This window comes from Dromaius novaehollandiae, chromosome 1 (assembly GCF_036370855.1).
Source record: "Dromaius novaehollandiae isolate bDroNov1 chromosome 1, bDroNov1.hap1, whole genome shotgun sequence".
In the NCBI taxonomy this organism is placed as follows: domain Eukaryota; kingdom Metazoa; phylum Chordata; class Aves; order Casuariiformes; family Dromaiidae; genus Dromaius; species Dromaius novaehollandiae.
In genome coordinates, this window is record NC_088098.1 from 129,678,377 (window position 1) to 129,701,593 (window position 23,217).

The 23,217-nt window shown below is 37.0% G+C and overlaps 1 protein-coding gene and 1 long non-coding RNA gene across 2 annotated transcripts in view; one reads left to right on the forward strand and one right to left on the reverse strand.

Annotated features, from left to right (window-relative positions):
* Positions 1-23,217, reverse strand: part of IL1RAPL1 (interleukin 1 receptor accessory protein like 1) — a 766,492-nt gene that overhangs the window by 126,209 nt on the left and 617,066 nt on the right. The gene's annotated exons all lie outside the window — the stretch shown is intronic.
* Positions 16,114-22,971, forward strand: LOC135323737 (uncharacterized). Its single transcript, XR_010385259.1, has 3 exons — positions 16,114-16,228; positions 21,650-21,756; positions 22,464-22,971. It is a non-coding gene; the product is annotated as an uncharacterized LOC135323737 (long non-coding RNA).

Sequence of the window (23,217 nt, forward strand, 5' to 3'; positions counted from 1 at the left end):
TGAAGACGCCACTGTTCAAAACATTTTTAAAATCCCTACCCCTGCTACGACAGATGTATCTGGGTGGTCTAACTTAAAAAAAAAGCCCAAACAAAGGAAGACGGTTCCTCCCAGCAGCAGAATCCTCTCATTATTTCAGAACTCAGGTTTGAGGCTCGGAGCAGCAGCAGTAGGGTTATTATCCTCTCTAAGAGTCAGTCTCCTATGACAATTTTTTGACAAACTCTAACAAGATAACAAGGTATGCAGGACTGACACGGGAGGGTGATAATGCACTCAAGATTGCCTTTTGAGTAATTACATGATACCAATTAAATTATTCTCGTTTAGAATGTCTTAAAAGGCAGGTCAAAAATTGGCATTCATTGTCTATCTTTCTCCAGGAGTTGAAGCCCTGCTCAGTATACTGCATAATTACCCTGAAAGTAATGATTAGATCCTTGTTGCCAAGCTTCATTACTGAGCTTCCCTCACAGCATTTACAGCTTGGGTTGCTCCCCAGTTTTTCTTATATTCAAATACATGAGATTCCAGGTAATAAATGTCATTTAGGATATGTTTTAAGGTACTATCACTGCAGAGATAACTTCTATCATAATTAATCTTTTGCAGTATTTTTAGAAGAAGGGTTACTGTTTATGCTTATTCTTTTAATAACTTATGAATTTGGACTCTATACAGTCAAATACACCTTCTGATCAAAATCAGAATATAGGTGCACTTTGGAAAAAGATACCCTTTGGTTAAAAAGGAATTGCTTTGCCAATTTTGTCTCAGAAGAGTTTTTGCACAAGTATTCTAGAAGTAATCTTTCAAAGAAGCACATTTCATCATGCAGGCATTTTTGATTGCTTTTCTGCATAAAGTACATAGATTATTTGTCCTAAAGAACTGCAACAGACAGTAAAGAGACTGTTTCATTTACTTTAAAGAAAAGGATTAGCATTCAAAATATCATGGGATCTTGGGTGCGCTCTCTTTGTAGTGAGACAGCAAATGACTTGGCATTTGAATATATGCATAGCTGCTATGTAATTATTTTGATCAGTGAAAAATAAGTAATTCAGATCTACAAGAAATGTAGGCCAGAAATGGTCAGTTAATTTGTTTTTGTAATTAACTTTACCTCCTATGGTTCTGTCTTCTTCCTCCTACAGACCAAAAATATCCTTCTATTTAGCAACAGTTATGTATTTCATCATTCAAATAGAAGACATATGTCCTTCTAACAGCAATGCATTTTCAGCTCAAATGTCAGAGACTGAGAGGGCACCCAGCTATTCACTAGCAGATTAGACTCAGCTCCCACCAGATATGCAGTGTCAAATTGGTCAAGGCCCACAATTATTACTTCACTTAAATGATGTCTTGCTACAATTTGAATTCAAAATACCAAGAACTCCAGCAGCCTGCCTGTGTACATGTAAATAAGCAATGTTTCCCTCTTAAAACAAAACCCAAACCATACCCCAGATCACCCCAAGTAGAGGGGAGAAATGTGAAAAGGTTACTGATAAAACACTGTAAGGTGCAGGGTTCATGAGCCCTAGTATCTATACTTCCTCAAATAAAAAGGTTGCAAAACTATCTGTGCTTTATACGAACCTACTGGGGGAAACATTTTCCTTCCTGACTGAGATTGCTAATGTCTTCTTCTGGAAAGAAGAGGTGCAGATCCAATGTGCAAATAAAACAGTATGCGTAAAACTGACTATAAATATTAGCTTCTCATGCAACAAACACCAGCAACTTCTTCTGTGTACATATGTGTATATATAAGCTTATGTGGTACAAAAATAATTTGGCAATGCATTATTTAAGTAATAACTTTAAAAAGCAACTTAAATAACTAAGCTCTTAAAATGCTTGCATAATCCCAAGTACCCCATTAGACCCAACAAAATAATTACTACAGTGTTCATCCAAAAGCTTTTCTGAATATACATATTGGGCTGCATGACTGTAAGCTTATTTCAAAATCAGAGACAAAGAGGGGAAAGGGCTCCAGGGGCTCAGGGTATGGTTCACTATGGCCCTTGAGAATTAATTACCACCATTAATTTTATAACTCACTTGTGAGTTGAAATCCAGAGGTGAAGCCAAGGGCATCTTCTAACTTCAAAGCTGCTAACAGTTGGAAAGGCAAGTTTGGTAAGCTATTGTTGTTTCCTGAAATAAATTTTCACTTCTATTAAAAATAATAAATAAAATCCATCCTTTTAGGAGCACGTCCAGTCTCTGCAGCTGGAATTTTGTGATGGAAAGAGTATGGTGCAACATTTCAGTCGATACAAGGTTGGCCTTTCCCCAAGAGAAAATTATAGATTTTTCTACCAATCGCAATGTAACACATGGTTTGCCAGGCTTAAAGTGCTTAGCAATGTTCTTGGCAAATGCTGATATATAATCATCTGTCAATTACACTACTGCTGTGGGGGTGAAAAGGAGCTAATTTTTGACTACATTAAAATTGAGCTACTTAATCCAGGCCGTGATATCTTTGTTCTAGAAGAATAAATTTTTCTGTGTAACATAAGATACAGACTTCAGGTTATTCAGATAATTCCCACTACACCTTACCTGGAGTAAAAATAAATAATAAGGGGAATACTTTGTCATTCAAGTTACAATAAAGTGGACTACTAGGAGCATACTTTGTATTTCCTTTCAACAGAAGAATGCATCAAATTCAAGGGTTTTTGTCCTAGCCTGGCCCAGAGAAGGTCATCCAAGATCATCCAACATTTAAGGGAAAGAGATGTTGTTCACAGTATCACTTCAGAGGCAACAGAAAGTTGTCTACCACAACAATAAAACATATTTGTGCATGAAACAGAGGTTTCTTCTCTCACAATTAAATAATGTTTCCTTAATGCACATTATATCCCTTGATAGCTGTAGAAAGTCTTTGTTTTTTTTTTCCTGATTTTGTGTCTGCATGTTTGAACGTTCCCATATATAGGAACCTCTAATAACTTAAACTTCTTTCTATATTTTGCTTGAGCTTCATGCTGGTGAAGAGCTTGTGATTCAGCCATGGTGGTGGCTTTCTAACCTTCAGATTCAACTTTCTGCATTGGAAAATATTAACATGTCTTTAATATAATGTTATTAAGGAATTGTAAACTCTCCTGACCCGTCCTTTTTTTTTTTTAAGATTTATATTTGCCTCTCATGAGCTTACAGACTCATTCTTTGAGTTTTAAATCGGATTTCTTGAAGCTTGTTTTCTCTGTTATGGTGTCCTCTCTCCTTGTCTCCTTAAGAATCATGACCATGTGAGTCCATGGTCACAGTCAACTAATGTATTTCAGTGATTAGAATCAAACTGAAAAGGACTTCCTCTCTCCTTTCCGTCCCTTACTTCTGCATTAAGAAAGCATCAATTTCAAGCACTTGTCAGACCCTGGGTTCTGCTGCAGTCTTTATCTGGTAGCTGCTGGCATACGTTAAGTCCCCTGTTACTACCGTGTATTTCTTTAAGTGTTCAGAAATACCATCATCACTGGTAAGATTCCTCCCTCCTTATGATTTTCCATTTTAAGCATAAACCCCCATCTTTCTTCTGCTATACTACTGAAATGAATTCAATGTTACTTCTCACTTTTTGGCACAAAAAATCAAAAGGTAATTCGGATATAGAAATAAATTTTAAGCAAAATTAAATGGAAACCTTGAATCTTTATCTAGAGTTGGAAAGACAAAAGTATAAGTTGCGGAGAAAATTCTTGCTCTCAAAACACCGAAAAAGAATTTTTAATAGTTGATTTCATTTTAATCTTGCAGTTTATAAATTGTATTCCTATAAATATGACTTTTATTCCTAGAATTTTATTTGCTTGATTACTATTCCATATAGTACTGAGTTCAACAACTTAATTACATGTTGTATAAAGTAGATCCTCTGCTTTTAAAAATGTTGCATTTTAAGTAATCTTGTATTACTGAAAAGGGTTAATAGGTTTTAGTCTATATCATTCATGATTTTACGTATCATATCATGTACAATTTTGCTCTTCTTCTTCCCCCAGTAAATATGATTAGTTTGTAAAATCACTTATAAAATAAAAGCTTATGCTGCTCCTTCCCCCAGACAGATTTTTGCAGCACTTTTCTGAACTGTTCAATTCTATTTGTTTGTGAGATAAACCATAATGAACCTTATTTTGCAACCAAGACCAGATGCATTTTAGAAGAGGCCATCCTATCAGTTGCACAATGTTTGTCTGTGCTGTTATTCTCTGGTTCAAGATTTTCATTTTTGAAAATTGTGCTAGTCACAATTTTACACTAGAATTTCATAACAAAAAGTCATTTTTATGACATTCACCTGACTGACTTACATTTCTAAATTAGAAGCTGAATATAATCTGGCATCTTTTGCCATGAACTAGTGAACTTAATATTACCACTGGAATGTTAATTTTAAGTGCCTTACTACTATTAGTTCATCTTCTTTGATATGAGAGACAATTTAGGACTTTTAGAAAAACAGCATATTGGATATTGGACATTGGACTTAAGATCAGGAGATCTAGATCCAGATCAAAGATGTGACTTGAAACAGGAAAATTTATTTTAAACTTCATTTCTTAAGTTGCCTTCTCTAGACCGTTTTAAAAGGTCTCTGCTAGCCCTTCGGATCTGGTCTTTCCAAGATGGGGTATGCTTTGCCCCCCACGAAGACCTTATTCCCTTTTCTGTAAGGTTTCTTTTCTGTCCTTCTCGTAAGAGTCGGTCCCTTTTGCCTCGCAGCTGCCTGCCCCCATCTTCCCATCTTACTGCACCGCGCTATGCAGGACTCCCCACCAGCAAAGCACTGGAGGAGCTACCGCCATGTCTGCGGGGTGCTGCAGCCCCACTCACATGCTACTGCTAGGCTCCGGGTGGTATTTTGGCACAAAGGATGCACCAGTGAGGTTGGTGCTAGCTCGAGGATCCTTACATCTTGTTCTACACTAAGATAGGGCAAACAAGCCCTTGGAGACCTTGTCTAACTCTAGAATCCGATTCTTGTTCTTCGCAACCAATTCTAATGGATACTAGCCATGTGTAGCTGCATTAGCCTTTTCCCCCCTCCAGACTTAAACTTAAGTTCCAAGATGGAAGTCCTGAGCCACAAGTTACTGAAGTTTAGGAGACTATGCTGGGGAATTATTGCCATATATTTGCATCTTTCTTGTCCTCTTCCCAAGGCATTTGTTACCGTCTGGCATTGGAAAGAGGGTAGGGGGCTATAAACATCTTTGGTTTGGTCCAGTCCACTGCTGTCATTCTTTTGTGTTTGTAGTTCAACCACTTCTTGAAATATTCATGTTAGTTAAATCCCCCAAATAAGTTAACTACATAATAAAAGAGAACAAACAGGCTACATTAAAATAGTGATAAAAGGAATACAAATAATGTATTAGGCAATCCCTCCCTTTATACACAGAAACACAAACATGCACAACCTGCAGTTAAAATTTTGGTTTCTCTCACAGGTAAAACTCCCATCAGCTCTCTAGTAGTTTCCTGGATATGTGTCTGTATGCTTTTCCTCTGTGCATTTTGTTAAAGTATAATAAAAGCAACCTTTATCTGGATTTAAGTAGCTCACAAAAGCTGTTTATTGCTTAATATTCTGCTGCCACTCATTTTATCCTTTAATTAATTTTCTTACATACAGTTAGTTATATGAGAAAAATTTTTTTTATGAAGTCATCTTTGTATAATTCATTTCATTTTCCTAGGTAAAACAGACCATCTGCATGAACATGCTGAGAAAATGAAAGGAAAACTTCATATATTTAATTTTATAAATCAGAATTATTCATACGATTTAGCTTTGTTGCGTTTAAATAACAAGCAGATTTGACATGCCCCTGATCAATTTGTGTAACTGTTACCTCAGTAAAGTAACTGAGATACAGACTGCCCAGCTGCACAAGGAATTAAGGATATGAGGATTTGCTGGAGTGGGTGAAGGGAGGGAGAGGGTCCTCTGCTCCTTTTCATGTCACAGGATTTTATTCTTCCAAGGTGGGTGGTTGCCAGGGAACAGCAAATACAACAGAAGAAATGAGTTCATTGGATGCGAATCCCATGAGCAGCTCCAGGGAAGAGAGCACCGTACAGTGACTAAGCTGGGGATCAGCACAGACGAATCCACATTTGTTTAGGTGATTACAGAACAAGCTATAGACGTTAATTTATTTTCACTTCCTTTCCTACCCTACGTATCCTCTTCCTTTAGGCTCGTCCCCTGCCAACATGGAAGAGGAGCGTAACATGGGCTTCGATGCCTGGCACCTAAGAAGCACCTCAGACGCTGCTGCCCATTGGGGCAACCCCGGTGAGAGGAGGTGCCTGGCGGTGCCCGTGGGGTGCCGGCACTGCCTGCAGCCCCGCTGGACTGCTGCTGCTTCAGCCACATCTCTGTTCCTTTTCCATCCTTCCCTGCTCTAACCTTCTGCCTGCTCTCTTCCTCCTCTTCCCCTAAAAGTATGGATCTAACATCGTACTTGCTTCCCACGTGGCAATAACTCTACAAATTACTCATTTTCCCTGCCTGTATTTTATCTAGACTGGAAATTGTTGGGTGCAAAGCCCACCTCCTTCTTGGTGTTTGTTTTTGTCTGGTTCAGTCAGACTCTACTCTTTTTGCTTCCATGCATCTCCACTATAATAAATATAAATAATAATAGCATGTGTAAATTATCTACGATTAACTTTCTGGCGTTAGATTATCAGCTCTTTGGGATACACCCCTCCCATTAGAAGTCTAATCTTATAGGAATATGAAATCATTAAAGCGATTCAGAATTGTTAAAGCAGGAAGACTTCAGTAAGGCAAGCTGATTCTATTCTTGAAATTTGCAGCTATTCTGACATTTTTATGTAAATTAAAAACAAAATTTTGTTACAACAGTTGCAGATTGGTTATTTCAGTTTAGTCAGTAAGCTGGATTTAAGTAGGGGTGATATACTTTACCCACTCAAGACATACCTACAATTTACACGAGTTTGAGGACAGCAGGATCTTCTTGACTCTGGGATATTTAATGTCAGAAATATCAGGCTTAAGTGTTAGTAGAAGAGAAGACTTTTCTCTAGTTAAAAAGAAAAGCTATATTACTCCTGTTTCAAGAGAACAAATTTTCCAGAGAAACTGGAAATTCAAAAGTGTAAATATATTTTTTTCTGTATAAACGACATCTATATCAGTTTTAATATTAATGCATGACCTCTTTTATTACACATTTTTTAAAGAGTTTAAGACTTGGAAAGAAAGATCAAAGCATGAAGTCCAGCCAGTACTTACACAACCCAGGCCCACGAGGGAAGGGAGAGAAAAGTTGCACTTTGCATAAAGTCTCGGTAAGTAATGGCTGGAAGTCTTTGGTGGCTTATGGAGCTGAAAAAGATGTTTCCTGGAAAAGGTACCTGTTTTGCTGCAAAGGCTGCTTTGTGCTTGCAGCCTGTTAGCAGGGTATAGAAGACTCCGGGCTCTGCAAAATGCTACAGAAGTCTGCCATACACTCACCCAGAGTGATGCGGAGATCCATCAAAATAAAGAGATGTCATAGAAGTACAATTTACCCCTAAGTGACTTTCTGCACGTCAAGCAGTCTATACACAGAAGCACAACAACCAGAAATCAAAATTTCCCAAATCAAAACCCTGCATTCCTTCTCTCAAATCACATTGCCAGGATTAAATACAAAAACTTGCAGGTTTTTACGATCTTTACAGTAAGCTTTGCCATAGGGAACTACCATCAAGGTAGGTCATACTTCAACTTTGACAGTATCCTTTCAATATGTTTCTTTTTTCAAAGGATCAGCGTGAGAGACTGCCACTTCTCATCATGTAAGAACACTTGCTGATCTTGCTACAACTTTCTCCTTGGCTGCATTATTTACTGAAAATGTGGTGACAGGTAGAACTGTCAGGAAACTGTTCTCTACTGTAGCTGATTTTAGCAAAGTACTGAAGTACTATATAGATATGTATATATATCTATAGGTTTCTATGCATACCAATGGACAAAACTGCTCTTTATACAACATAAAAAAACATGCAAAAATTTTGTAAATGTCATAGTGTATACATAATTGCATGATAGAAATTATTATAGTGTTATGATACATTATTATTATTTTGTCATTATTCATTTTTAAGCATTTATTTGAATCAAATAAGATCATCCAGTAAATTGCATCTTAAATGTATGCACAGGCATGAACATACACCTCTCCCTTGGATCATGAAAATGAGAACCTAAAAATGCTTGCCCTGTTTTTCCACCTTCTTCATTCCCTTCTCTTTATCATTGTACACATCATTCTTTTGGGACTACCATCTATATTTTGATTAATTTTTAATCTGTAGATGTCAAAGAACTTGAAAAGAGAAGGTCAGGATTATTTTTGTCATTTTATTGATAGCAAAAATGAGGCAAAGGAAGATACACTGATCTATGCTTGGTCACACAATCTCAAGCAATTTTTCATCTTGGAGATTCACCTTTCTGATTTCTACACAGCAGAAGCTGTCTGCACTCCTCTCCAGCTCTATCTTCAAGGAGCTCTGCCCCCTTTCTGGACTGTCCAGTAACATTACCTCTTAAAAAATTTTAGGACAAAAATCTCAGAGAGAATCCTGGTCTAACCGAACCCCATGGAAGTTTTAGTGATGACTCTGCCTTTTTTTTTTCTTTCACTTGTCTGTAAAACAGGTGCCTTCCAAAAACAATATGCAGTAAGTGCCTCGAACAGGGAAGGTGCTTCCTTCCAGGGAAGGCAATTCACCCAGGTTTGCATTTGATTCCGTGTTTAATCAGGAGGCTCTGTGATGCATTATACTAGGCGTTAAACAGGTAGAGTTATTCTCAGTCCCTGCTTCCTGATATTTCCCTTTTCTCAGCATATTCCACAAGAATAAGGCTGTGCATTCCTTCACTCATGTTCCTGTTCCCGTGATATAGGAAATGCAGTGCCACAGCTGTACAAAATAATTTCTTCAGTCTGCCTATAGGGGAAAAGCCTGGATAGATTAGACTTTAATAATCTGGTGATGCAGGTGTGCTGAAGCGAAGCAGATGTGGGATGAGAAAAGCGTGTGGGGGGGCTGAAGGGAGTGCAGCAGGGAGAATAGGGACTCCCATTTGCTTCGGTATCTTCTTCCAGCTGCTAGTCCCACGGTGACAGATGTCAAAAGCAGTCTTAGTCTGTTCAAGATGGAAATCTATCACCTGCTCCCCTGCCACATCCACTTAGATTCAGGGCAATCTGTTCCTATAGTTATTCCCATTTGTAATTAAAGCTAGAGCTATACCTAGTGTAAGTAGCTGATACTGTAGAATACTTGATGGTGATATTTTTGTTTATCATTGGTTAAACCTAGGGCTTATTGTGTAAAATAAATTAAAAAATTGGATAGTAACTTTAGTGTTTCCAATTCTGTGTTATTCAAAGATACGCGTTATTTCAAGATATGCTTTCAGAAAAAGATAATTCTGTTTCAGAGGCAACTAAACAGACCCTCAAGGTAACAATAAAAGAATCAGAATTTTTTAACTCTCTGTTACAAATTTCAGAATGTCTTTTCAGTTAGGAAAACGTATGTCAAATTCAGAGGGTCCCTAGAACTGACAAGCCTGTTGCAGTTCAGTGTGCTTACTTAGCTAATATAGAAAAGATAAAATATACCTGAAAAAGTAGCCTTGGGTCAATACCGGAGCATTACGGCAGAGTAAGTGTTACAAGTATGCCAGCAGAAATATATTCTGCCAGTCCCAGTAACCCTAGATGCAGGACGAATACCAATGAAATAGTGACCGAGTAAATGCAACAGAGAATAAGGGAGCTCAGTCCATGTGCACTTCATGTTCATGTACTTTTAAAGTAATTAAAATATGTAACTTTTCAGCATTCCCCTTGCTTCAGAGATTTTATAGAAAAGCCAGGTAATCTCATCCTTAGCTGAAATTTATCACAAAAATCAAATGTTTCTGATAGGAGATGTACAACGTTGACTTTGCACGTGTTGCTTCTCTACTACTTTTTGTAATATAGTATATAATCAATGGGAGCAGTGTGATCTGTAAACAATTTAAACTACAGCCTTATCTCAAATAGCTAGAAAAAAATCTCTCAATCAGTAAGACCAGCAAATCTCTCAAAAATTTTTGGCTGAAACAGTCAATTCTTGTTTCAATGATAAGGAATGGGAACTTAAAATGATTCAATTTATATTTAATATTAATGAAAAATTAGAATGAAAATTTTGCTTCCTTTATATGAACACTTGACACAAAATTACATAAGAAACAATAGAACTCTGGACTAAATATACATATCCAGATAAATACAAATATATTTGCACATTTTTTAACACACATGCAAAAGGAACAGGAAATGTGTAATCGTAGCTTTCCTGAATTATGTTTACTTCAATTTCTAATCAGAATTCAGGTAAACATGAAACATAATCACCCTTTCTTTCTGCTTTTTAAGTGATGATTGTAATCTGAGAGACAATCATTTTCTCACTATATATACCATTGCATAAAAAGTCAGGAAAGTGTCAATATGTCAGGAAATTCCAAAATAATAGCAATATACATATTGCATAGAGCTTGCACATGAAGGCATATGTATTGGCATAAACAGAAATACACCTACTAAGAAAAATAGGGTCCATTTACTACTGGCCTTGCTGGCCTTAAACTCTTTATCATGCTGCTCTGTAGTGTGCAATGAAAGCAGAGAAAGCATACAACATCAGCCGTGGAAAAAAGTGTAGTTTTCTTCTGAACCCTACTGAGAGTTGATTTTGGAAGGGAGATTGCAAGTTGCCCTTTTGCAGTGCCATGTACTGTGCTACCAACCTGAAGTGAATGTAGGTCCAGTCCTTGGTCTTACTGGCATAAATGGTTTCATCTCAGCCATTGAAACTATGGTCTTGGAAAAACTCAGAGAAAATTATGCTGATAAAATCAGGGAATTGATACTGATATTCATCTTGTCTGCACTATGTGAACTAAGGAATACAGTAAAAACTATTTCTTTTTTGTATCAGTTGAGTTTACGTGATCGGCTTGCTACTGATGATGCTTAAGCACTTCTACTCCAAAGTCAGCAAAAAGATCAGCAATTAGCAAAAGGGGACTGTACATATGTCCTATATATCTATGCAGCCCTGATTGTGAGGAAACTCTGCCGTACCCCCCCCCCCCCACCTGCTGTGGAGGAGGCTGTTTGGCCGAAGGGAGTCCTGTGCAATATGGCAATTGCTTGGATGATTATAGTCTTAGTTGACCAGATCTCACTCATACTCTGTTGGGTCAACATCTGACGTGGTACGTGGTAGAGAGGCCAGATTCTGGTCTTTCTTGAATTTGAGAGAGTTACATCAATCCTTTTAAATGGCGATTACAGTGCTAATGTCACCTGACTTTAAATGCCATCTTAAAGTTACACCTATTGAGGACCCCTCTGTAGTCACTGAAGGGCATAATGTATTTTCTGAGGGCAATTGATCCAACCACTTTACAGAGGCATCTTAGGATGGGATGAATCACCGACTTCAGGTACTTATCACTCTCCAGGTAATGATGTACTTGTGCAAGTGCCAAAATGCAATATCAGAAAGAGAAACTGTGAGTATCCCTCACTGAAAAATTATTTTCAAGCAAGTGTACAGCCCCAGAAAATAGCATTTAGCAAGTCTGCTGTATAGTCACAGTTCCTAACTGATTAGGATTTGTTTGCTGGTACTGACCCTCATGATTGTTCTCCAAACAAAAAAATACACATTGCCAAGAACAGTACATTAATGCAGACACAGCAGGCAGAGGACTTTTCCAATTGTAAAATAATTTTTGGACACGATTTTTGTTCTCTGTAAGAGATAGTAAACACCAGCAAAATACAGACCAGGCTTTTTTATAAAGTAAATTTACTTCAAAAAAGATGAACTGAGGAATTGTATAAAAAAATTGTCACTTAAAATCAAGTGAAAATGAAATGTATTTCAGCTTATTACCTGTAATATAATATTTATAAATATTTTCTCTTGAAAAGCAGAAGAGTTAACTCATTTTGCTTACATTGCATAAAAAATAAATGACAAAATTACTAATTAGTATGGTTCAATACTGCCAGAATAGTAACTGTAAAAAATACAGGCAAATCTTGTAAGCAGAATCACTAGCTATGACAATCATATATATTATAATTATTAAAGGTGAGCTGTAAATGAAATTATGAGGCTGCCATCCACTTAAGCAATGCATGCTCACATGAGCCTGGTAAAGAGGGGCATTCAAGCAAATAACTGAAAGACAGACTGATTTTTTTCTTTCAGGCTTACAAGAATTTTTGTTCTCACTATGTTAAATCCTAGTTCCATTTGGTATTGCATTAAAGACCATAGCAGCATCACATGGCTGTATGAATAAAGTGACTTACTCTAAATGATCTGTGATATGGCTGGCCTATACGGGAAGCGAAGGAGGAGATGGAGAATAAGTATTGAAAAGTGATGAGTATTACCTTGATGACCACTCCTTGACATGGTGGACAACTTTAATCGGCCTACAGTCTCCTTCTCTTAATTTGAGATAGTATGAGAACGGTCCTAGGAATGTGCGCTGAGGGGGTTCCAGCCCCTGCACCAAAGCTAACTGGAAACTAATGAACGTTTGTAGTCAGCCTCTGCAACAGGGGAGAGCATCTGTCTGCAAACTGCGAGGCAGGAGGTATACAGAATTCCCTTCTAGTTCCTCTCCCCCCACCCCCCACCCCCCCCTTTTTTTTTTTAGTTTATCTCTTGATAGCCTGATTTGGCTTATATTGGCCAACAGAAATGACAGGTATGGGCAAGGCTTCTTCTACCAGTTCTGTTTTCCATATCAACAGGATTAAAATCCATTTTGATAAGTAGTCCAGGTCTTTTTCTGGTAACTTCATTTTTCTGAAGAAAATGAATATTTCCCCTCTAGAATTATAGCTAACAAAATATTGTAAAGAGAGAAGATACCAAATTTTTTAGAAATGAGAGCTGAAAATTTTTCAGATGATAGTGCAAATGCAGAGATGCTTTGCTACTTGGCAATCTTACAAATAAATTGCAGGCCACAATCAAGAGTTTTTTTACTCTAGTTTAATTGTAGCACTTCACACATGAAAGTGAAATACAATGTAGAACAGACTGCTGCAAAGTTTAGAAAAAATAAATTCACAGAATGATGTTTTCAATAATAACCTCATAAGTGGATTCCTCGCCCCCCAGCCTCATTTTTGGAGCAAAAATATTCAGTAAAATGTGCAATGAAGAAGTGAATAGGTTATGGATTCATTAATATGTACTACTGTAAATATTTAAGTCTCAGGAAAAATAGTCTGTTGTCAATAGAGAAAGAGAGAATGACAGAATTAGACAAAATATAGTCCATACTTTTTCTATAATATTTTCCACAGTTGTTCCAGAAGTGTTACATGGTCTACGAGGACTTGCAAAAGTTGCAGACAAAGTGTAAATGGTCTAGTAAATCCCAAACCTTTCATTTCACAGACTATCAACTGTCAAATGTGTGGGCTGAAATATAAGCTTTACAAGACAATAATTCCATTGCAGAGTTGTTTTGGAAATGTGACATTATCACCTGTCTGTTTTTCCTTTGGGTAGCTTGTGTAAAATTTCAAAGCTTTTTCGATGATGCAGCCTTTATGAAAACAATTTTCCATAAAGTGGTTGGTATTATATCTAGAATTAATGTCTTTCTTCTATGCAAATAGGCAACTGATGTTTTCCTAATGAGTGTAGAAGATAATAAAGCATTTAACAGTGATATGACTGAGAATCTACATAAGGCTCATCATACTCCCTGAGAAGCTGTTCAGCAACCAGTAAAATGAAAATTGAGCCTCTGCATCTTGAAATTTGTGGCTCACTGCTTCTGTTATCTTTGAAGATACCATCCTCATGGGTCAACATACTTCCACGTGGTGTCGGCGCTTGTCTGAGGGTAGGCTGTACTGCAACTCATAAAGCAGGCATCCATTCTGCATGAGCTGCAATCTTTCCTGCATTCTTCACTTTTCACTATCCAGAAAACCTGACTAGAACTTAGGATTTTAATGGCTGTTTGATAATTACGTATAACAAAATAGCTAATACTTGCCAATTAAATTCACTGCATTTTCAAAAGCAGACTTTTGAAAGACATGGATGTTCTTCCTTTCCATTAAGTTTATAGATAAAAAAGCCCGTGGCTGAACTAGGATCATCTTTAAAATGCTGGGCTTCCTCTTGATGAGAATAATGGACAAAATCACACTTAGATTCATAAAAAGTAGCAATTAATACTTCAGTGATTTCATTCTCTCTTTCAGTGAAAGATACAACTCAACTATGGTCAGTTTAGACAAAATATGAAGTGGGTGGCACATAAATAGGCAAATATACTCCTAGTCAGTCAGCATGAAATCAATAAGATTATATGGAAATGTAACAAATCATTACCAGTTTACCCAGGAATGGTATCCTTTGCACAGAATTTCTGATCCATCCTATACAATATATATATATCTATAAAAGGGATGAAATTTTTAAGTAAACATTACAAGATTGTCAAAAATATTTAAATGAATTTTGAAAATCTCTTGAAAGTATCATTGGGCTTTTACATGGCATAAGACAGCTCTTACCTGGATATAACACGGCTTTGGATTGAATTGTTTCAATATAACAAATAAGCATGGGCGTGTTTTATACTTTATTTTTATTTACGACATCAGAACGAGTTTTGTACTGCTCTGCAAACAAGACACATGCCAAGACATTCTGGTTGGTGCAGCACACTACCCTGTATGCTCTTAATCTGTTTGATTAAAGCAAAACAAGACCAAAGGTAATTAAACTGATGCAGGCATCATGAGATCACTGCACTGGTTTTGTACATTTCCTATGTATTAAATGGTAAAACTTTAGCCAATTAATGAGATATTATGCTTTTGTCAGGACTAGAAAAGAGTTTGATATACTATTGCTTTTATCTACAAAAAGTTTTTTTCATTCCAGTAAAAGCATTAGCTATTTTCCAAAATGAAGTTTATAGTCTCATTCATAACCTCAAAAAATAATAATTTTATCAACAGGTTTTTCAGCAAAGTTCACCTCAAATTTATATATTATGTAAACCCCCACAAAACACGCAGTAGTCTTCCAAACTCAAAATTGCATTTGTATCTTAAATCTGCTTCTGAGTTTATCATACTAGACTCTCACTGGCTTTTTAGCTTCTGTCATGCCAGCTACAGGCTAAGAAGTTGAATGATTTCAGGAACATGATCCTAAATGTTTATCCAGTAGAAACGCCATTTCCAAACCTCAATATATTCCTGAAACATCAAAACGCTGGGAACGTAAATAAAGGAAGGAGCTCAATGTTATAAGTAGCTACTATTGGCATCATTATGGTTAACAGGACAGTGAAGCACTTAAGAGTTAAGAAATGTAAAAGACAACACAACATTTTGAATCCAAATACAGACTTCCCCAGCAGGAATTGCGCTGGGAACCCTGTATCTGCAAAGTATTTGTGGCCTGGGCCCTCTCCAGACCTCTAGTTCAGCTGAGCTGCCCTGATGCCTAGAGAGTAAAGGAAGGGCCTGAGGACCAGAGAAGAGGCTCCAGGAGACAGAAATATGTTTCCAAGTCAGGAGGATCCAGACAGTCGCCAGTCTTGACTCTCCAAAGTCTTGATTGTTGTCCATATACCAGTTCAGAACAAAACTTTGTCTCCAAAAAAAATGGAGAATTTTTGTTCAGGAAAGAAGGAAAAGCTAGAATTAAAGTATTCTAACTAGCTGATCACGAAACATGAACACCTGAGCTAATAAACCTGTTCCCTCTCTACAGTACATGGAACGATCACATTGAGAATATAATTAATCTGACTTCACATAGTCATCTTGATCAGGAGGAAACATGCATTTACTTCTGTTGACCACAAAGAGTGCATGCAAGTCAGAACTCTGCGTTGCACCTGGTTCATGTTCAGGCACGTGAACCATATCCCTTAATTCTAATGTCACCTTCCACTTGGTGCAGTTACTTACAGCAACTAGAGAGGCAAAGCTCAGAGTTCTCCACAAGCAAAGTGATTTGCTTACAGAAGATGATCAAGGAAGAACATTTGTGGAGAGAGTCTGGCAAGTCTCAACAAGAATGTAGGCAGGTAGGGAATACAGTAATTCTTTCATATTTCAATTTTCAATCAACATACTGAACATATTAACATTCTTCTTCAGATTCAAACCATTACTTTACAAACTTTATGATTCCTAGAATCATTTTGCAAAGTTCAGATGTTGTCCCTAATATTTACATACTTTTGTATATGTTTTCTTTCTATATATACTTTCCTTTATGTAAATTTATGTGCATTTGTAAAAATAGGTCTTATCCTGTGATTTTCTGGTTTCACGTGTATCTTGTAGATATTTTCTCCCTTTCAAATACACAGGTTGATGTAAAACCTCACCTTTCACCAGTAAGTAACGATGTTCACCTAATTTATCGTTAAGGAATGTTATACTTCTCAGACACATGGAGTAATCATAGATTAGGATACAAAAATGTATTATATAGATAACTCAGATAAATGAAGCCATGGAATATTTTAATTAGTTGAAGGAATTTTGTGAAAGGCCATTTCAATGCTAAAATTCAGACTCCACTTCACTTTAAAATCTACAACGATCAGTAGGATGTTAACTTCTTAGTTCTACAATTTACTTAACTGTGAAATATATGCACTAAAACCTTCTTTACCTCATGTGAGTCCTATGAGCCTTCTCTATTTAGAAAAAATTAAGATTCTTGGATGAGCAGTGAGACAGCAGTGCAAAGCATTTTTCTTAACCAGAATAACGTGACAAACATGCTGCTCTTTAGGGTATTTTAAGAGTTTCAGTGAACTGCAACAGGAGGTGAAGAGATACCCCATTGTCCAGCCCATATATCTCAATGATGCACATCAGCGTGATTTATTACAAGAGCTTGAAGGGAGCCTCCAGCAAACGAACAGCAATTTCTGATCACTGGGGAGGGCGGGGCTGGGCTGACTAACAACTTCACTGAAGTCAATCACTCTTACACAAAGCATCTGTCAGGACTCTGTTCAGAGACATTTACAAACTGTGGGTCATGACAAGTACAGCATGTTCTATCCTTCTGTCTTTTGCCTCAGCGAAGTTAGCAACAAGATGATTCGTATTCAGTACTCTTGTTTTTCATCATTTTAGGCCCTATTTTGCTTTAAGTAGAGTTGAAAATTTCTCACTACCAAAGTCAAATTTATTTTTGTTTTCCCTTGATTTTGCTTTACACAAAAGGCACTATACAAGGGACCACTGCAAGTACCTACACTGCATTTGTTTCAAGGTCAATGTGCAATACATTTTTTTCTTGTCAGCTCTGCTCTGTAATCTGATTTAGGCCAATCTCCTGAAGCCAAACCCTGTCACAGGGTTGACTTTAGAGGTCATGCTTGCAGGAGAAAAATCCTCTATGGTACTAGCTACTTATCTTCTTGCTACAATTTATCAACATTTTGGCAGCCACCTTTACCAAATCCTGTGTATTCCTCCATGCTTTCATCTAGTTTGCTTTTTCTTCTAGCCTCTTCAGGATGTGATAAAATATAGTTATGCATAATGAGATACAAAATATAGCACTATTATCTCATGATGGTTTTCAAAATTGCATTTAGAAAACTGTATAGGCTGCCTATATGAATGCACCTCCATTTCTGCCCTGGTGAAACTGGCACTAAACTTTGTTAATGACGTTTTAATGGAAAATCATGAGATTAGATATCAAAACATAAGAAGTTGTATAAGCTCCAAGTGATTTTTAAATGAAAGATGATGAGCAGGCCAGAGGTATTCATACCTAAAGTTAAGAAAACATGTCATAATTAGTCCACTTAAACCATGCTATACTTCCCATAATTTACCCACATGTTTTTCTGTTAATCTGAATGAAAAACAGTAGGATAAGCATTGCTATGGCACACACGTTATCATTGAAAATGTCATACACATTTTATAAAGCAATGCATCATGTATGTGGTATACTAAATGAGAGATACATGCCTAAGAAAATGCCATAGGAAGCATGGTGTATGTAGAATGAATCATGCTGAATATCGTATTCTTCATCCTAGAAACGAGACTATTAAAAATTATTAAAACAACAAAAACGGATTAAATTTTGTAAAAACATATATTTACCTCAGAATGAGTACAAAAAGGATACCTAATTTCTAGCATTCCTATACTGGGAGGTTAAAAAAAAAAAATGGTACATAAAGGTTTTATACTATTAATGGACTCATAAATAGATGTAAAAAAGTACTCAAATCTGAACCGGGCTGAATTACAGAATACAGAGCACATTTCCTCCAGTGGGGATTGTAGTACCTTTACTCATTCTGACTCTTTAAAGCAAGGGAAAAGGCGACGAATTGTCACTAGTTATGCAACACTGATAAACATGAAATGTGCTCCCTGTCAGGAGGTGTATTTTCAGTTTAACCTCAAAATGTCAAAATCTCTCTGTTTCCCAAGTTTCCCAATCACCCCTTTTTCCGGTGAAGCTTGTTCATGGCAGAAGAAAGGAAGACGTTTAATCGGCAGACACCAGAATGTGTCTAAGAATAAATATTCTAACACTGATTTCAAAAGCTTAGCTATTGCCTCCCTCCGCTGATTCTTCAGTCCTGTGTTGTGTTCAGCAGTGACCTTCAGGCCATTAAGCATAAGAACGCTGAAACCTAAAAATATATTGTTGCCAAAAGGTAAGCCAATGCAGTAAAATATATGTTTTGCTCAAGAGCTGAACAAAGAAGAGCTGAAGGTTTTGCTGCGCTTTGTGCTCGAACTGGCAAAAGCACAAAGCATACGCTTCGGTTTCAGGGACTGCATCCTGATGTCAACTAAGGCATCACATTAGTTCGAGACAATTACCTAATTAGCCTTTTTTCACTGTAGCCAACAAATGAAGTATTCATCCCAAAGCTAGACGCAGGGGAAAACAAGGCTGACCGCCGTAATACTGTTTAAGGGGGGGTGGTGGGGGGGGGGTGTTGTCTTTGTCCTCAGTAATGAAACTAGCTCTCCTTCTGTCCAGGCCCAAGTACACAGGTTACACCACAGCTGACAGACTGAAAGAGTAAAAACTAAAAGAGCGATGTTCTCAGGAGTGACCCCAGAAGTCACTCGGCACACAATCTTCATCAGAAATGAATAGAAAAATGGAAATTTCAACTGCTGAATCAGCTTTTCTAAGTAACTTTACCTACATTTAACAAAGACTCAGTACTGTATTTCTTAATGAAAAAGGAACATGCACGATTTACCTTTACTCTTCTGTTACATATAAATCTTAGAATGAACACTGGAGAAAGAGAGGTAATTTTAGAAAGGAGGTTTGAATTTTTCAACTGCAAGCCCAGTTCCAGTAGAGACAGTAAAATCTAACCGGAATATGTTTCATATAGATAATTGGTTTTGTACAATGGAGCCAAACATTTTCTCTCTACACTACAAAACAGGCTGCAGTTGAAAAACACTGAAATCACTGCAGTTATACAGATTTATACCAGCTGAGAATATCTGCCTGCTTTTATTAGATTGCCAGTATAAGAGCTCTCAGTGTGTCCCTTTTAGGCTTGAATATGGGCTTTCTTACGAAGAAACACCTTTCCTAAATCTGCTTCTGAACTGATTTTTTTGATAGTATTTTTTTAAAGATTTTTAAATGGGGGAAATATAATGTATTTTTTTCCTGATGGGATATTTATAGAATGAACTAGGTTGTCTGATAGACTATCTATAATATCATTATCATTAATGTGTTATCAATGATACTAATTAAGCCACCAGTAATACATATTTGTAAATATGAATATTTATGTATACACACATGCATGCATATATATATAAGCAACCACAAAAGCAGACAGAGCCCAGGAGGAGCTTCAAGGGCCTTAATTTGAGCTGTATAAAAGTAAACAAATAATTCCTGTGGTAACCTAAAGTATAATCACTCTGCCTGATAAGAGAGTCAATATTATGAGCATCTGTGACATGACAGATCACAGCTTCCTGGGACCCTGGGAAAAAAAACAAAAAACAAAAAAACAAGCCTTTCTTACTTTGTATGTTCACTATATTTATGTGTGAGTTTATATGATTTCTCAAAAAAATGCCACTATTTGAAATTAAAAGAACCTGTCCTTTAAAGAAGAAAGTTATTTCTAACAGTAATATATTTCATTTTCTTCCATTTTCATTTCTAAATGAAATATACCATAAAAGAGTAGTAACTTCCAGCATGATCATAATACCGACTTGCAGTGTAAACCCTGATGGAAAAATACATATTATACATAAAATTCCCCATCAGAAAGACTTTAAATCTTACATGAATGAGTAATTTTATCATGATTTATGAGATGATCATTCTTCTTAAGGAAATAAAAAAATAATATATAATTGGAAATGCATTTAAGCTAAACACAGGTCTCAGTAAATATTCTGCCTCTGCAGTATTTGTACACATATGATTATCTGAGAATTTCATTTTAAAAATTACTTTCCTCACTATTAATTAAAATACTATATTTAAGAACAAGATTAGAAGCCATATAATGCAAAAAGAAAAAAAAATCTTAATGAATAAAATATCTGAAAGTATTATATCATTCTTTATTTAAATTGTTCCTTGAAGAGTAAGAATATACCAGCTATGTCATACTGTTTCCTTATAAATTGGCTTTTATGTCCAAGAAGATGGAGACCATACGTACCACAACGGAAGAGAAAAAAAAGGGATACATCTACAAAAATCATTTCCTTAAATTTAATTCCAAATGGCACCTCTTTTTCTACAAGTCCATAAACTCTAGTAAGAACGTATAACTGTCAGTTAACTTTTATAATGCATAACTTAGTTGTTAATTAATCAATAACTTAAAACATGACTTGTTCACACTGTATTAGGACTCCTGTGGCTCAAACCAGACCATCAACGGCTCTTTTTCCATTGATGACAATGAGTCTAGAGCAAATCCTTAACATTTAAACTTATAGAATAAGGACAACGCTGTAATCAGCGGGGTGTACAGAAAAAGCTCTTTGCTGGCCTGGTTACTCCACACTTTTCTCTACACGAAGGCTTCTTGCCTTTTCCTCAGAGATGTGAGGCAGACAGATCTCTGATTTGCTCCAGCCCGACAATTCCCATATTCCTGAAAGTGCAACACACTGAAAGTCTCCCTGGCCAAGAAGTGCTTTAAATGAAGCACACAGGAATACAAGCTTTCACTAGAGTACTGGACAACCTGAGAGACAGTCCTGTAATACATCCTGGCTGAACGAGTAAAACTGTACTAATGCAGGTGAGCGTAAATTTAATGTGTGACTTCGTCTGTGGTTGAGCTTCATTAGGCACTTCCTCCAGCCCCTCATCCTATTATATGGGTTGCAAGACACTGGTGCATGCACTGCTACAGACAGTGTCAGTGCCAAGAGGGAGACTCGATCAGCTCTAAGGGCCACATCATTTCTCTTACTGCCTTTTTCTCCCTCAGTTGTTCACTCCTGGACCTCATGGATACCAGCTGCTGTTTGCAGTTTTTCCTCACTGCCTATAGGTGTTCATGGGGCTTGAACACCCTGAGCCACCACGCTACACACAGTAAGTCCAAAAGCTCAGGGAGCTTACGGTGTTGATTTACTCTGTCCACAGTAAGTCTGACACGCAGGCCTTGATCTGAACAGATCTTGCAGCAGAGATTTATCTCCATGAGTCCATTCTCCAAAGTCCTTAAACTGCCTTTTACTTCAAGAAAGACTCTTCATTTTATTGGGAAGTCCTCCTGGTTGTTTCTGCTATTAAAAATAATGTTCCTCCCGTTAAAAATAGCTCTCCTCCACATGCTAAAGGGCTTCAACTTTCATCAGCTAATGCAAGCAACATTTTCTGCTTGTCCTTTTTCTCTCCATCAGTAGTAGTAGTAGTAGTAGTCGTTGTCGTCGTAGTAGGGAGTTCTGAATGCTTAGCTGGGTCTGAAGGACACAGCTATGTAAGCACCAGGGAAGTTAACATTACCTCAAGGCTATAAAGTATGCCTCAGTGCTACAAGTAGCATCTCAGTCTGCTGGTACTGGCTTATCTAAAGGCTTTGGTAAATATATGCAAACCCATATTCCATTCCTTTTAACTTAAAGACACAAATACTATAATTAAAGATTACCCATCTAAACCACAGCACTTCTTCTGCCTCTGCCTGCAGACTAGATTTGTTTTTTACCCTCAGTCAGAAATAGAGACTTAGCAGCAAGGAAAAAATGTCTGTCCTGAGGCTGCATTAATTTTCTATTGGTTTCTCTTCCTCCTAACAGGTTGAATCTCTTTCATGGGCAATTGCTGCTAAAGGGGGTCCCCTTACTGTCTTGAAAAACAGGACACCTGAGCAAAGAGCTAATCCCAGCTTCCAGACCATCTCAGGGATAGTCTGCAGCTGTGGATCAACCCTGTCCGTACTGAGCAAGACGGCAAAGACAACAGAGGACTGAACACTCTCGTGCTGAAAAGAGAGTCTTTGACCTCAAAAGCAAAGCACAATATTACACTATCTAGAGCTACAATTTGTAATATCACATCAGGGATTGCAGCATTGGGGGGAAAGGGAAGGAGAATGTGTCACTGCAAAGAATGCCACAACAGAGGTGCTTTTGGCACTGGCAAATCACTTGGTCGTACATTATTGATATGTTATTTTCGCTCCATTCTGACAAACCCTAAATAATGGCCATTACATTTAAAGTAACAACTTTGTTCACTGCAGAAGAATGAAGTTTGTAAACTGAAGGTGAAATATTGTAACAAGTGGTTCTTTTGTTCAGACTTGCTTATTTTCCTTTGACAATTCAGAGTATTGATCTGAAGTAAATAAAAATTTTATTTATAATATTTTTTTTTCACATACAATAACATAACAAATTCTGGAGAGATTAGGTACCTGCCTGTATACAAATATTCCTCACTGTACTCCAGGAATAATCTTAAATCCACATAATAGAACTTAACACTTGGTCTGGGGAAGCTAAGGAGGAAAAGTCAGTGAAGGTTTTACAGGCTTCAAACTTAGTGTCC